The sequence below is a fragment of the Oryx dammah genome, unplaced genomic scaffold (assembly GCF_014754425.2).
Source record: "Oryx dammah isolate SB20612 unplaced genomic scaffold, SCBI_Odam_1.1 HiC_scaffold_29, whole genome shotgun sequence".
In the NCBI taxonomy this organism is placed as follows: domain Eukaryota; kingdom Metazoa; phylum Chordata; class Mammalia; order Artiodactyla; family Bovidae; genus Oryx; species Oryx dammah.
In genome coordinates, this window is record NW_024070213.1 from 86,605,433 (window position 1) to 86,618,053 (window position 12,621).

Here is a 12,621-nt window from a genome sequence, read left to right on the forward strand (position 1 = left end):
ATGGTCTCCAAAATCACTGCAGATGGTGACTGCAGTCATGAAATTAAAAGGTGTTTGCTCCTTGGAAGAAAAGCTATGACCAACCTAGACAGCAGATTAAAAAGCAGAGACATTACTTTCCAACAAATATAAGGTCCATCTAGTCAAAGCTATGGTTTTTCCAGTAGTCATGTATGGATGTGAGAGTTGGACCATAAAGAAAGCTGAGTGCTGAAGAATTGATGCCTTTGGACTGTGATGTTGAAGAAGACTCTTGAGAGTCCCTTGGACTGCAAGGAGATCAAGCCAGTCCATCCTAAAGGAAATCAATCCTGAATATTCATTGGAAGGACTGATGGTGAAGCTGAAGCTTCAATACTTTGGCCACCTGATGTGAAGAACTGACTCATTGGAAAAGACCCTGATGCTGGGAAGGATTGAATGCAGGAGGAGAAGGGGATGACAGAGACTGAGATGGTTGAATGGCATCACTGACTAGATGGACGTGAGTTTGAGCAAGCTCCAGTGGTTGGTGATGGATGGGGAAGCCTGGCGTTCTGCAGTCCTTGGGGTTGCAAAGAGTCAGACTTGACCGAGGGACTGAACTGAACTGAGTATAAAGCTAGTAAGATCATCTTAATAGCTTGTTTGATTAATGCAGGTACAACTTATAAACTAATGAAAATCAGTTAATGGACATATTTGTGACTCTCTTTTTTAATTCTCTAGATCATATTATAAAAGTTTTGCTATTATCCCAAGTCTTGAATGGTTAAGGTAGACTAGTAGCATAATAGCTTTCAAACACACACATATAAAATCATTATCTCTTTATGTGATATGTCAAAAAAATTGTTATATCAGAGAAAGTCTGAAAACAGAGAACAGAACATAGTCAAATTTAATCTTAACTAAGTCCTTCACCTTATCCGAAATAGCGAGATAAAAAAATTCTGTAACTAGTTTTCTGAGTAGTAAATATTCTTATCCTTCAGCTTTATAACAGAGAAAGGCAATTTATAGCATGGTGTCTAAATAAATGTAGTGCCTGCTACTGCTGCTGCTAAGTCACTTCAGTCATGTCCGACTCTGTGCGACCCCATAGACGGCAGCCCACCAGGCTCCACTGTCTCTGGGGTTCTCCAGGAAAGAACACTGGAGTGGGTTGCCATTTCCTTCTCCAATGCATGAAAGTGAAAAGTGAAAGGGAAGTCGCTCAGTCGTATCCGACTCTAAGCGACCCCATGGACTGCAGCCCACCAGGCTCCTTCGTTCATAGGATTTTCCAGGCAGGAGTACTGGAGTGGGGTGCCATTGCCTTCTCCGAAATGTAGTGCCTACATAAGTGATATTTACTCAAGCCTTGGAAGGATGAAGAGGTTTGCTCTAGAAGAGAACACCTCCTGGAAGTACTTTGTTTCATGACCCCACTGTTCCCTGTGTTATATAAAATAGTCCACTGAGACTTTTATTCTGTATTAGAAAAAAATCTGGTAGGATGCCATCTCTGATATATGCTTTGTCTAGTGCATGCTTAGATGACATGTGCAAATACATACACGGAATCTTTTGTGATTTTGATTGGAATTGCATTGAATCTATAGATTGATTTGACAAGACTTTTCTAGTGGCTCGGATGGTAGAGTTCGACCCTGAGTCAGGAAGATCCCGTAGAGAAGGGAGTGGCTACCCACTTCAGTATTCTTGCTTGGAGAATTCCATTGATTGAGGAGCGAGGCAGGCTGCAGTCCATGGGGTCTCAAAGAGTCAAACACATGACTGAGTGACTAACATTTTCACTTTTCATATTTTATGAAAATAATAATTCCATTATTTAAGTGTGTTTTAGTGTTTTTCAATAAATTTTTATTAACTTTGTCTTGCATATTTGGTAATATTATCCCTAGGCACTTTTATATGTTTTTTGATACTGTTATAAACAATATCCTTTGTAAAGTTAAAATCTCTTTTTTTGATATAGAAAAATGTAGTTGAATTTTATATCTAGCAAGTTCTAGTATTATTTAAAGTATTGCCATCTGTTCTCTTTTCTCTTCTGGAACTGCCCTTATTTGCTTATTGGGTTTCCTAGATCTATCCTCTAAGTCTTGTATTTTCTATCATGATTTCTGTTTATATTTCAGTTCTTTGCTTTGTGATAGTTCTTCTGCTTAATTTTCCAGGCACAATTCAGATCTCAACAGTAAACATTCTATCCTTTAATTCATCTGCAAGTTGTTTTCTTGAACGACCATAGCTTTTCTTTCTATAAATTCTTTACTTTTACCTGTTTTCATATATCCTTAAATGTCAGCTCATTACTCATTAGGATTTACATTCTTATTTACCCTTTTTATTGCTAAATTTCTTCTTGCATATCCGTGCTTTCATTTAGGATTATTTTTCTTTTGCTTGAAGAATTCCCTTTAGTATACCTTTAATACAAGTCTCCTAGGTGGTGAGTTCTCTTCAGTTTTTGTCTGAAGATGTATTTAATTTTTCTTTTTCTTTTTGAAAGGTATTTTTATTGAATTTAGAGTTCTAGCTTGGCAGTTATTATCTTACAACACAGTGTGTCATTCCATTATCTTTGGCTTTCATCACTATTGAGATGCCAACTGTTAGCCAACTGTTGTTCCTTTGAAGATGTATCTCCTAACTGTGCCTCTCCACTTTTTAAAGATTTTTAGTTTATCTTTGGTTTCAGCAACTACATTATGATATAACTAAATGTGCTTTTCTTTGTATTTATCCTGCTTGATTTCATAGGATTTCTTATTTGTGACTTTCATTAGTTTTGAGCATTTTTGGCCATTTTTTTCTTCAAATAATATTCCTAGCCCATTGTTTCTCTCTTGTCTTCTGGATCTCTAGTTGTATCTGTGTTAGTTTTGTTTGTTTTTATTGTCTCTTAATGTATTTTATGCTTTTTTCCCTGTATTTTCTTTTCTTTTTTTTCCCAGGCCCTGCAGTGTGGCTCGTAGGGTCTTTGTTCACCAACCAGGGATTGAACTTGGGCCTCCTGCAGTGGAAGCAAGGATTCCTAACCACTGGGCAACCAGAGAATTCTCATTCTTTTTCTTTTTTAATCTCTTAAACTTCAGTCTGATTTTTCTCACCTGCTTCTAGTTCACTAATTACCTTTCATTTGTGTGCCACTCCAGGATTCTTGGGTTTCCCTTGTGGCTCAGCTGGTAAAGAATCTGCCTGCAGTGTGGGAGACCTGTGTTTGACCCCTGGGTTGGTAAGATCCCCTGGAGAAGGGAAAGGCTACCTACTCCAGTATTCTGGCTTGGAGAATTCCATGAACTGTATAGTCCATGAGGTTGCAAAGAGTGGGACAAGACTGAGTGACTTTCACTTTCACTTTTGTGTGCAGTGTGCTGTTATAAGCCCTGTTGAATTCTTTTTTTTTTTTTTTTTCCTGTTGAATTCTTAAATGTGATTATTTTTCAGTTCTGGAGTTTCCATTTTATATTTCATACAGTTTCCTCTACTGAATTTGTCTGTCTTGTCATTTAATTTACCAAACCTATTCATTGTGGTTGGCACAGTGGTAAAGAATCTGCCTACCAATGCAGGAGATTCACAAGAGATTCAGTTTCGAGCCCTGGGTCAAGAAGATCTCCTGGAGTATGAAACGGCAACCCACTCCAGTATGCTTGCCTGGAGAATCCCATGGACAGAGGAGCCTGGCAGGCTACAGTCCATGGGATCGCAAAGAGTTGAACATGACTGAAGTGACTTAGAATTCTCACAAAGAGATAATTTGAGGCTATGGATGGTATAGTCGTCTTCTTGCAAGGGTCTGACTATTTTAATCTAATCAGGGATTTCGTGATGCGAAGTTGAACTTTAGTTAGGAGTTGGTCTCTCCTTTGGTTTAGGCCTTTGAGGGTTTCAACTAAAAGTAACGAGTGGTTGCCAGAGTGCCTCTATCTTATTAGGTCCTGAACTTCCAGGTTTTCCCCTGCAAGCTCTATAAGACCATGAGTGAAGTCATTCAGTCGGGTCCAACTCTTTGGGACCCTGTGGACTGTAGCCTACCGGGCTCCTCTGTCCATGGGATTCTCCAGGCAAGAATACTGGAGTGGGTTGCCATTTCCTTCTCGAGGGGATCTTCCCGACCCAGGGATCAAACCTGGGTCTCCAGCATTGGAGGCAGATGCTTTAACCTCTGAGCCACCAGGGAAGACCAATTTAGTTTCTCAGCCACTTAGCTACTGCTTTCTGCTCACCTCAACCTCTTGTTACTACTTTTGAATCAGTAATTCCTTGAAAGGAAAAGAAGCACTGAATGTTAGGCTTATCTCTTCAAACTCCTTTTCTGTCTGAGATTTTAGCCCTCAAGTCCTTGCTGCCTTGGTCCCTCTTTGATATCTAAAAATAGATTGTTTTAATTTTAAATTTTGTTCATGTTTTCCAGTTGTTTTTTGCTGTAAAATTGGTATGCAAGAAACTGCACCCTTACTAGGGAGAGCAGAACTCCCTACAGAATAACTTTAAACATAAGACAACTGATGCAAGACAATGATACTCAGAGCCTACCTTAAGTTATTTGCCTTTATGTAAACACTGCGTCAATGTCAGCAAAGTTTATGTTCTATTTACCTTTGAGATGCCTTGACTTTTAAGGGCAACAAGTGAATTTTTCCCTAAGAATTTCTTCTCTTGTTGGTCTTATTTCTACCATATTTACTGTTTTCTTTGTTCTTTCCCCCACTACTTCCCTCATAATTCCGAGTCTCTAATTTGACTCAGGCAAGGTGTGTCTAAATTGTTCCACTAAATTGTATCTGCAAGTGATAAAATGATGGCTCACTGTCTCCCTTTAGCTCTAGAGAATAAGCCAATCATCAATGAGACTGAGTGAAAACATTCCTTAGCTTGATTTCCCAATACTAAATCTCAAGTGATCTTTAGTTTTTATATAGTTGTAATAATAACTTGATAGTGTATCTTTGTAACAAGCTTTCATTTAACTAACAAGCCTTTAACAATTTCCTATTCTCTAGAAATATCTAACAATAATAAAATGTATTACATGATCTTGCTCCATCTAGCCAAGGCTAACTGACCCACAGGAGAAATCCTAACCCAAACTGGTGCAGTCAGATCCTCCCTATCAGAAATTTGACATCTGTGACAATTAAATATAGAGATAGAGTTTTTAGAGCTGCATAATATAATACACAGCTTCTAAGGTGGGTTCTCCGTTGTACCCCTCCTTCTAGGAGTCATGTCCTTATGTAATGTTTTCCCCTTGACTATAGGCTGGACCTGGTGATTCACTCCTAACAGACTACAGCAAAAAGTAATAAGGTGTTGTTTCTGAGATTAGATTGGAAAAAGACTTTGGGTTCTACTTTGAGGGCTCTTTTTCGTGCTCTCTCTCTTTTTTTTTTTCTCTTTTGTTCTCTTGCTCACTTACTCTGAGGGAAGCCAGTTGCCATGTTATGTTGCCCTTTGAAGAGGTCCATGTGTCAAGAAACTGCATGCAGGAGGTCTCTAGCCAAGAGGCAGCAAGGAACTGATGCCCTCGATTGAACAGCTGTCTAGATACTAAATTCTGCCAACAACCATGGGAGTGAGCTTGGAAAAGAATCCTCCTTCAGGTGAGTCTTCAGGTTAGACTGCAGCCCTGGCCAACAGCATGACTGAAATCTCATGAGAAGTCTTTTCTAGTAGAACCATCTCAGCTGCACTCGTTTTTCTGACACTCATTTCTTCTCCTTATCTGCTTGCTGCTCTGGTCTTTCTAGTATGGCATTACAGTTGATCAGCTTCTTTGGTTCTTGTTTTCTGTTGTTTGCTTCATCAAAGTTTTCCCCATGAGTTCCAGTATTAACTCATTTGGTATGTTCTCTTGTATATTGTCACTGGGCTGTGTCATTCCTTCTGTGATATGCTGCGGCAAGGATTTCTATGAATGCCACCCAGAATCCTGGGTTTGTCTTTCATCTGTAGGTCAGACCTTGGATGTCTTGGCCTTCTCAATATCCTGGACACTTGATGAAACATTTAGCTGTTGTTTTCCTAAATAATGCCTAACACAGGAGCCAGATAGTCTGCCTAGCAAGCCTTGCCTGGGTCCCTGATGTATTCTCTTTGAACTCTCTGGGTACCTTGCCTGATCTTTTCAACTTTCTTTTTCTAGGGTTAGCTTCTCACCCTGGTGGCTCAGTGGCAAAGAATCTGCTGGCAATGTGGGAGACCTGGGTTTGATCCCTGGGTTGGGAAGATCCCCTGGAAAAGGAAATGGCAACCCACTCCATAATTCTTGCCTGGAGAATCCCATGGACAGAGGAGCCTGGCAGGCTAAGGTCCATGGGGTCACAAAGAGTCGGACATGACTGAGCGACTAAGCAGCAACAGCAGCAGCTTCTCTTTGCCAAATTATCTTGGACCCTTCTGATGCATTATGCCTGTTACTTGATAGGAACTAGTTGTCTACAATATTACCATTCTCCTTCTAACCCTCTTTATCCCATCTCAATTATCAGATGGAAACCATGCCCTATGTCTCAGTCAATTTTTACCCAGATTCTACCCAGGTAGGTTGTAGCTCAGTTTCAAATCACACTCACTTCCCACCATGGGTACACTAGTTATGATTACAGTTGAATACATTCAGCTATTTTATGTATGCAAATATATTTTTACTGTACTTTATGATATAGAACTTTGGTTCATTTGGTTTGCTTTTGTTCATTCCTCTACATATAATTTTTGTGTGTATTATTCCACATGTTCATATGTATGTTTTTTAGTAAGGAGTTTTGAAGAACTTTAAAGTAGTCCTTGAACTTGTTTCAGAATAGAGGAGGGATGGTCCCATAAGTTTTCTCACTTTTCACTTTAGCTTGTCAGTTGCATTAGATTGTAAAGCATATGACCTTTCATTTAATTGCCAAATTCAGTAGTTATCACCTACTAATACAAGGCACAAGATTATAATCTTAAGCACATTACTGATAATATCTATCAAAAAAACTGTGAAAAAAATTACCAGGTGTTTCCTAAAGAATATTCACTCTTTCATTCCTCTAGTGGTTTTAACTATTTTGGAGGATCTAATAAAAACTATGTTTTCTCTCCAGATGTGTGGGTAAGCAGTTTCAGATATCTATTGCTGTGTAACAAACTACCCCAAAACTTATTGACTTAAAATAAAAATCACATTATTTCTCATGGACAGTTCTGTTCCACATGGTGTCTGTCATCTGGCTAACTCATGTAATAGTTGCATACAGCTGGGATTTTAGCAGGGGCTGGACTGCTGAGGATGTTCACATTCCCATGTTTGGGGTCTTTATGTTTGCTGTTGGATGGGGTGTCCTGTTTTTTTTTTCTACATGACCTCTCTGAACAAAAACAAGCTGCCAGACTTCTTAAGGGCTTGACCTAGATCTGTCATAGCTTCTCTTCTGTCACATTCTATTAGTCAAAGCAGTCATAAGTCCGACTGAGTTATAAGCGGAGAGGAATAGACTCCACTTTTTTTTTAAATTTATAACTGTATTCATCAGCTCACTGGGCCCTATGTAACTAATCCTTGATCTTTTTATTTATTTATTTATTTTTGACTGCATTGGGATTTCATTACTTTGCACAGGCTTTCTCTAGTTGCTGCAAGCAAGGGTTACTCTGTTGCAGTGAACAGGCTTTAGGGTGCACAGGCTTCAGTAGTTGCGGCACACAGGCTCAGTAGTTGTGGCTTGTGGGCTTTAGAGTGAGCGAGCTTAGACTCCACCTCTTGATGGGAGATATAGCATGTACCAACAGGGATGGGATAAATGGTTAGTGACTATCTTTGGTGACAATCTACCATTAGCATATTCACACAGAATTTTGCATATAACATCAGGGAGTTCATCAACCCATGAGAACCACCTATGAAGGATCTATGCTTGTCAGTGTCCTAGGTTAAGAATCTCAGCTCTAAAATATAAACCAAGTATAGTGTATCCCAGAAATGCAAGTTTGGTTTCATATTTAAAAGGCAATGAACCCAGTTCTCTGTATTAATAGTAGTAGGATAAAAGAAAAAAACTCACTCGATCATTTCAGTGGATGCATGCAGAAAAAGATTTGACAAAATCCAATATCCATTTATTAAAAAAAAAAATCAGCAGACTAGGAATAGAAAGAAACATTAATCTAATAAAGGGCATATATGAAAAACTGACAGCTAACATTATGCCTACTATTGTGAGGTACAGTCTACATTGAAAAGTATATAATATGACTCAAATGGTTTTGTTTTCTTTTTAGATTCTACTTTATTTGGCAAAATTCAGAAAGTAATAACCAATTCATATCTTCCTATGTCCTCTCTGAAGAAGGCAGTTCTCCAGAGACAAAAACTCTGTGACTTGGGGATCATCTACCATCTTTAAGCTTTACACTAAGGCAGCTGATGGCCTAGTGGTCAGGCCTCCAGATCCAAAGCTCTCAGAGACAATAGAAGAAAGCAAAAGGAAACTCTCATTTCAAAGACACTGAAGCCTTCCCATCCCTCCTTTGCCCACCTTCCACACTCCCAACTTAAGTAGATAATAGAGGACAATGTATGAATGTGAAAGATGCTCACACCTTCTTTTTAGTTAAGGAGCTGCAAAATCCTCCCCACCCTCAGCCCTCTCCAGAAGGAGGACAATTGGAAACACCACTCAAGGCTTAGTGGCACAAGGTGAGACTGGTAAAAACCCAGGGAGAAAATATTTTACCTTCAGCCCATTCTCAGGACTCTAGTGAACTTACACTAAAAATAATATAATGCTGGTGGGAGTGAAAACTCACATCATCAAATAGAATCTGGTATCACATTAGAAAAATGAAGTCACTGTGATCAAGTGTTTTATACTGGAAATGCAATGATGACTCAGCATTAGAAAAGCTTTTAGAATAATTCATTACAATGTGCTGAAGGAGAAAAATCATGTCAGTCTCCAAATATTACTGGAAACATTTAATAAGATTTAATATCCATTCTGACAAAAATTTTTAATATTATGTAAATAATACAGAAATTCTTGCATTGAGATATATCCTTTCCATACATTTGATTTTAAAAATTATAAGACATGTGTTGTCTCAAGGCCAAGAGTAACATCCAATTAAAGATAGAGAAAAGGATAAGATGAGTACCATAACCACTATTATTATTATTTTACTTTTTAATACAAAGAAATGTTACATACAGGGTAGTTGTAAATTTTATATGATGTCTCAAGAGAAATATTCTTTTTACTGTCAGTTTTAAAATTTTGATTTTCTCAAGATTGTTGTAACCTAATAGATTAAACAGCTAGATAAATGTGTTTTAATATTAACAATGCAATTTAAAAGTGAGCAAAGGACTTTGGATAGACATTTCTCCAAAGAAGATATCCAAATAGTCAATAAGTACATTAAAAGATACTGAGCATCAGTTATCTTTTGGGAAATGCAAATCAAAGCCAGAATGAAGTGCCACACCCACTAGAATGGCTACTTTAAAAAAGAACAAGGGGAATTCTCTGGTGGTCTAGTAGTTAGGATTCCACACTTTCACTGCTGTGGCCTGGGTTCAGTTCCTGGGGGCGGGGGGGCGGGGGGGGAACCAAACCAGAAAATAACAAGTGTTGGCAAGGATATCTAGAAATCGGAAATTTTATACACTGTTGGTGGGAAAGTAAAATGGTTTGGTCTCTTTGGAAAATAGTTGGGGACTCCTCAGGAAAAAAAAAAAAACATAGATAGATTTATCATATATTATGATCCAACAACTCCACTTCTGGGTATAAAACTAAAAAAATTGAAAGCAGCATCTGAAAGAGATGTTTATATACCCAAGTTCATGACAGCATTATTCACAATAGCCAAAAGATATTGAAAACCCTAATGTTAATCAAGGGATGAATGGATAAACAAAATAACATTTGCCTTGTCAGAGGTTTATAGGAAAACTGTGACCAGACCTACGTGGACAGTTGCAAGAACAAAGGATTCTGCCACCAAGAAGTTTGCAGTGACCAACCACACCCACTTGCCTTTCAAAAGAAGCTTGAATTATAACTTGGAGAAAGTGGGTCTGTGGGACAGTAGCTCACTATCTTTTCAGTCTGCTGGCTTTCTGAATAAAATGACTATTCCTTACCCCAACAATTTGTCTCTTGATTTATTGACCTGGGGTGTGGCAAGCAGTACAAGCTTAGACTCAATAACACCATTTATGCTACTTTCTGCCCCTATGTTTTGTCAGTAGTTGCGGCCTGTTGACTCTAGAACTCAGGCTCAATTGTTGTGGCAATAGGCTTAGTTGCCACATGGCATGTGGAATCTTCCCAGACCAGGGATTGAACCCATGGTTCCCTTCATTGGCAGGCAGATTCATTACTGCTGGACTACCAGGGAAGTCTTTATTTTTTTATTTTTAATATTTGGCCACACCATGTGGGATCTTAGTTCCCTGACCAGAGATTGAATCTGGGCCCTTGGCATTGAAAGTGCTAAGTCCTAACCACTGGATCACCTGGGAATTCCCTTGTTTTTCTCTTTCTGACTTACGTCACTTAGTATGATAATCTCTGGGTCCATCCATGTTGCTGCTAATGGCACTATTTCATTTTGAGGGGATGCTGAGCAGTATTCCATATATACACTACGTTTTCTTTATCCATTCATCTGTTGATGGGCATTTAGCTTGCTTCCATGTCTCGGGCTTCAGAAGCTTGGACCTCCCTGGTGGCTCAGATGGTAAAGAATCTCCTTGCAATGCAGGAGACCCAGGTTCAGTCCCTGGGTCTGGAAGATCCCTTTGAGAGGAGAATGGCAACCCACTCCAGTATTCTTGCCTGGAGAATTCCATGGACAAAGGAGCCTGGTGGGCTATAGTCCATGGGTCAACACACCATGTCTTGGCTAGTGTAAATAGTGCAGCTTTGAACATTGGGCTGCATGTGTCTTTTCAAATTAGAATTTTTTCTCGATATATGCTCAGGAGTGGGATTGCTGGATTGTATGGCAACTCTACTTTTAATTTTTTAAGGAACCTCCAGTGTTGTCATTGTTCAGTCACTAAGTCGTGTCTTTGTGACCCCATGGACTACAGCACGCTAGGCTTCCTGTCCTTTACTGTCTCCCAGATTTTGCTCAAACTCACGTCCATCCTGCTTTCCATAGTGGCTGCACTATGAAGGCTTCCCTGTCCTTCACTACCTTCCGGATTTTGCTCAAACTCACCTCCATACTGCTTTCCATAGTGGCTGCACCAATTTACATTCCCACCAACAATGTAGGAGGGTTCCCTTTCTGCCATACTTTCTCCAGCATTTGTTATTTGTAGCCTTTTTAATGATGGCCATTCTGACTGATGTGATGTGGTACCTCATTGTAGGTTTTTTTTTTTTTTTAAATTTTTTAAAATATATTTTTGGCAGCAGTGGGTCTTCATTGCTATGTGTGGCCTTTCTCTAGTAGCAGCTAGCGGGGACTGCTCTCTAACTGTGCTGTTCAGGTTTCTCATTTCGGTGGCTTGGCTTGTTGCAGAGCACGGGCTCTAGAGCACACAGGCTTCAGTAGTTGTGGCACTCAGGCTCAGTTGCCCTGTGTATGTGAAATCTTCCTAGACCCGGAATTGAACCCAACCCATGTCCCCTGCACTGGCAGGCAGACTCTGAACCACCAGGGAAGTCCCTTCATTGTAGTTTTGATTTGCATTTTTCTAATAGTGATGTTGAGCATCTTTTCAAATGCCTATTGACCATCTATATGTCTTCTTTGGAGAAACGTCTATATAGGTCCTCTGCTCAGACAGAGGAGCCTGGCAGGCTACAGTCCATGGGGTCGCAAAGGGTTGGACACGACTGAGCAACTAACACTTTGGGTTTTTTTTTAATTAAGAGAAAAGCTTTCATTGGCTGGGGGTTGGAGGAGGACACTTACTTTATTTAATTCTTAGTAATGGCATCTCTAGGGAAAGGGAAGTGGGTCCAGGGAAATCAGATCCCTTTGGGGGATGTGCAAGCTGCCCAGAATCCCTTGTCCCTCCCCACTTTGAGCACTTGGGGTGAGTGTGGGTGAGTGAAGGGAAGAAGCAGGGCATGATTGATAAAGCTTTCTAGGAGGCAAAAGGCGCTGATGGGTTACATCTTGGGCCTGTGGAGGGAGGGTGTGGGCCGGGGCTCCCAGTAAATCCAGGGGCTCTTTTGCATCCAGGCCTGGCTGCTAGACCTTTTCCTTCATTTTCTTGGCTTTGGCCTTGGCTTTGGTCTTGGGAGTGCAGGACTTGGTCACATGGATGGTCTAATGGCACTCAGCATTGTACTGTGCCTCCTTCAGGGTGGTGGGCTTTAATGTCTGTTCCCCCATCAGATCCCCCGCAAGGTCTCAAACTTGTACTTGCAGTCGGCTCCAAACTCCTTCCTTCTTCCAGCGCATCCAGGCACCTGGCACCAGATGCACAGTCTGGGACCTATAGGTACTCCGGCAGCAACTGACACCACAGTCTTTGCTGCTGAGGGTGGAGGGCCTCCAGGTCCACTCCATGCACTTGCTCCCTGGGCCTTCCATCTTTACTTTGTCTTTCTTTTTGGCCACCTCTGAGGTGAGCATCAGCAGAGTGAGGAGGGCAGGGAGAAGGAAGCCTGGGTACTGCAT

General features: G+C 40.2%; 1 pseudogene; it reads right to left on the reverse strand.

The window, feature by feature from the left end:
- Window positions 1-12,143: 12,143 nt before the first annotated feature.
- LOC120858209 lies at window positions 12,144-12,621 on the reverse strand (annotated as a pseudogene).